This window comes from Lactuca saligna, chromosome 3, assembly GCF_052625555.1.
Source record: "Lactuca saligna cultivar CGN05327 chromosome 3, ASM5262555v1, whole genome shotgun sequence".
Classification (NCBI taxonomy): domain Eukaryota; kingdom Viridiplantae; phylum Streptophyta; class Magnoliopsida; order Asterales; family Asteraceae; genus Lactuca; species Lactuca saligna.
In genome coordinates, this window is record NC_136419.1 from 87,218,086 (window position 1) to 87,222,620 (window position 4,535).

Below are 4,535 nucleotides of genomic sequence, written 5' to 3' on the forward strand. Positions count from 1 at the left end.
TCCGATCTGGTTGCAGTGGAAACAGACTGCGAACCCCTTGGGGAAATCCTTGGCCATATGCCCCTCCTTGCCACACTTGTAGCAAGACCCTGCTCTGCAAACCCCATCATGACGCTTGCCGCACTTGCCACAAGTGTGGCCCTTCTGGCTCCCTAATCTGGAATCGGCGGGCTTGGCCCGCTTGGCTGCCGGCTGGGACTGTTTTGGTCGCCGATCCCTCCCTTGAGACTCCGCCTCCTCCCAAGACTAAGTCTCTACCTCTATCTCCCTCTTCCGAGCATTTTCCTGAAGCTCAGCAAATGTCCGGTATAAGGAGTTCGCCATGAACTCCCGTATATGCCTCATCAAAATACTCAAATACCGACTCATACGTGCCTGCTCGGAAGACACGTGCTCCAGGCAGAACATCGCCCTTTCGTGGAACATCCTGGTGATCACTGTAATAGACTCAGTGCCCTGCTTGAGGGTCAGAAACTCCTGTGCCAAGCGCTCCCTCTCCAACGGGGGAACGTACTCATCATGGAACATAGTGGTGAACCTCTTCCAGGTCACTGGAGCAAGCTCAGCAGATGAAAATTGCACCATCACAAACTTCCACCAGTCCTTCGCTCCCAAGAGAAGCTGGTTTAGCGCGAACCTGAACCTCAAGTGCTCTGGACACGAACATGTGTAGAAACACCCTCGATGTCTAAAATCCACCTCATCACTGCAATAGGATCTTGCATTCCATCGAACTCTGGTGGCTTTGTGTTGCTTTGTGTTGCTGAACTCCTGGTACAGCAACAAGTCACCCCCTTGCGACCTGGCAGCGGCGACGGCTACGGTGGCCGCAGCAACAACAACATCAAAAAGAGCAGCATATCACTCATCAAAAGTCTCAATCAGAGTGGTCTTGATAGACCCAAACATCTTTGGTATCTCTGCTCTGATGGCAGCAGCCACCTCCTCATCGATCATCCTACGGATCTCCTCATCGCTAGCACTGCTGCTCTCTGGTGTAAGGCGTGACCTGACGATGATGTCTTTGAAATACAACATAAGAAAAAAATATCAGGGAGTCGCTCGAGTATACTCACACTCGATAACTTTACCCTACTTGATCTCTGGTGCCCCAAGGATTCTTACTTGGACTGTGCACCGCTCTGGTGTCTTCAGTAGTACGGGCCCAATACTACTGTCCACACCGCATCAGTATACACCCCAAGTCCTCCTCCTAGGATCCTAAATTCTAGGTACTCTACTCTCACTATGCATAGTCTACTCTCTAACAGATCTTTCATAACCCCCTCGCTACTATCTACTCACTCTCAAGCATCTCCTAGCAACAACCCCTAGGCTAAGGTATCACAAATCAGGCCACTCTAGTCCTAATAGGAATACGTTGCCTGCTCTAGCATGCAAAACATATCATATAATCTCATAAACATAATACATAAGGGTATTCTGGGAAATCACCGTTCAGGCGTTGGCTGATCGTACACACGACTCTACTCTGCTCTTTTCAAAATCTTTTACTCTTTTAGAAAACCTTGTTTCACCTTTGTAAAATATCTCTCAAATCCTCAGTTTGAGTTCAGATACGCCCGAAGGTGTACCCGAATCCGTCAAACCAAGGCTCTGATACCAACATGTAACGCCGTAAAATTTAAAAAAAAAAATCACATTTTAAAAACACTTTATTTCACAATATTATAAAACTCATTGTTTCATATATTCGAACATAAGTAAAAATCCCAAGATCATAACATATAAATAAAACTTCGCGTATGTGTGTACTGATCATGCTGGCGCCTTCTCGCGATCCTCACTAGTACCTAAAACACATAACACAAAACACTATAAGCACGAAGCTTAGTGAGTTCCCTAAAATACCACACATAACACATACTAGCCACTCGAGGCTATAACTCTGTGGGCCCTTCGGCCCTAACTCTGTGGACCTTTTGGTCCTAACTTTGTGAACCTTCCGGTTCCAACTTTGATATACACACGACATAAATCACATAGAAATAATGCAGTGCAACACATCACCTCGGGTAATATCTCGCTCGTGTAGACACTGATCTAGCCTCTGCCAAAACACATAAACAATCAACTCAATCAATAACGTCTCTCTAGGCTAGACTAGACTCTCACATGTCCTCTAAGAAGGCTAAAAGACCATTTTACCCTTCAACAGTCCGCAAGTCCAATTGTTGACCAAACCCTAAAAGTCAACAAAAGTCAGCGGTCAAACCTTGACCAGCCTCGTCGAGTGCACAAACGTGACTCGGTGAGTCCATGCGTGTCCTCCTCACCCCTGGTCCTCACTTGACTGATTCGGTCAACCCTCCACTCTTTGAAATGATCTCTAGTTATGAATTGCGGGACCACCCGACCCAACCCGTCAAGTCAGGCTCTTAACTCGGCGAGTTCAGTCATGAAATCAGGTCCTCTAAATCCCCTCTGACTCACCGAGTCATTTCCTCAACTCAGTGAGTCACCAACTGTGTGATTCATGGGGAAAACTAATCCTACTCGTCAAGCCTATTCTTGGACTCGACAAGTCCATGCCATGCTCAAACTCAAATGACCTCCCGAGGTTAGATTTGTTCCTCTAAACCATAGATCTGACCTTCCCAAGCATAATAATCACGTAAAGTTCAGAACTTGGTGCTCATGCAAAGGCCCAAAGACTATATTTGAAGAAATAACCTCAAATATGACATCCTAATCTCGTGCCTCCCAATATCAATCATAAAGATCAAAGGGTTAAGGTCTCTGGACCTCTTTGGATCCAGATCCAAAGCCTCAATACGAGAAGGGACCAAATGCTCATAAATTCAAGCCTCTAAAGCGTCTAGAAAACCCTAACTCCAAAGATTAACTCCAAAACTGAAGAAGGATCGAATCTATACCTCAAATATGAAGTCCCTGGGCTCTGAAATCCACAGAATAGCACCCTCTTCAGCTCCCACTTGCATTGGTCACCTTCTTCTTGCAAGAACACCAAAACAAGGATCAAAAATGGCCTGTCCTTCCTCACAAACGCTCTAGTTCTCTTAGGGTCTCTCTCTTGGGTCTGGTAGCCGCAACTGAAGGCTATAAGAGCCTTTAAATAGATCCCAAACCCGAGAAATTAGGGTTTCACTTAACAGCATGGACTCATCGAGTCCGGTCACTAATCCGGATAAGAACTCGCGGTCCTACTTGGCGAGTCTAAGCATCAACTCACCGAGTTCCTCCCCAAACTTAAAATAAATGAATAATATAATATACCTGGAAATTCGGATGTTACAGGTGTGTTATAGTCGAGAGTAAAGTCATGGAAACTTATCGCAAGCTTCCTCCCAAGGAACCGAGAGTCTTATCTGCCGAAGAGCAGGCTGCCCCTTGATGTTGTGGACAAGCCTGGCAACCGAGGGGAATGGACTACTACCAAGAAAGAAATTGCGGATGATGATAAGTCTAAGAAGCGAAAGTCCCAGAAAGGGGATTCTTCTAAACCAAAGAAGATTAAGAAGATGGCAAAAAGGTCCAAGAGTCCCACTCCTCCCAGTTCAGAAAACGACGAGGCGGATGACAAAGAGGAAGTTCATCATGAATCACCAAGAGGTAACACCCCTCCCCGGTCCCCATCTCCAACAACATCTCCTCATGAGAAACTTCCTACACCACCTTCATCACTGAAACAGACAATTTCGGTTTCGGTTGCTCTTGTTCACCCACCTACCACCTCTCAAACAACAACTTCAACAGCTTACATATCACCACCATCACCAGTTATTTCTGTTCCTACATCAACAACCCACTTACCACTTCCTATTATTTCCCAATCAACCACCACTACCATTCCTGAACCAACAGTAGAAGTCAACGTATCTGATACGGGGGCACCTACTGGAACTAAACCTCCAGTTACTTCTAAACCTCTTTCTCCCACCCACTCAACTTATTCTGGTGCCACTCTCTGTGGTGCTAATGATATGTTTGATTCTACATACTATAGTCCCTATAGGCTTCCCACCGATGAAGATGATGATGCTCCTATCACACACCAACACTTGCAGCCCATTAATGAGAAACTGGATAAACTGCTTGATAACAACAAGTCTGCTAGTGGCATTGTGCTAAAATCCTTTTTGGATACTACTCTTGAGCAATACACAGAGTCCATTTACAAATCCACACAAGCTGTTAATGACTCTTCTTCTGCTTTCCAGAAGGGTATTGCTGATGTTGCAGACATTGTCCATACAACTCAGATCTTTCTCGACTCACTCAAGGGGCATGCTGAAACAAATGCAACTAAGGTGCAAGCTTTCATGTATTCATTCTCTAAGACCATTCTAGAGGAGCAAACAAAGTTTGAGGTTGTTCGTTCTTCCATCCAAGCATAGAACACTTCACTTCTCAGTTCTGTATCTTCTCGACTGGAATCCCTTCAAGCTGATTTAGCAAAAGGAAGTACTTTGAAGGAAGAACATGCCCAACAAGCATCCACCATTGAAGTTCAGAAGGTTCAACTTGCTCAAGCCGAAAACGAGATTTCTTTG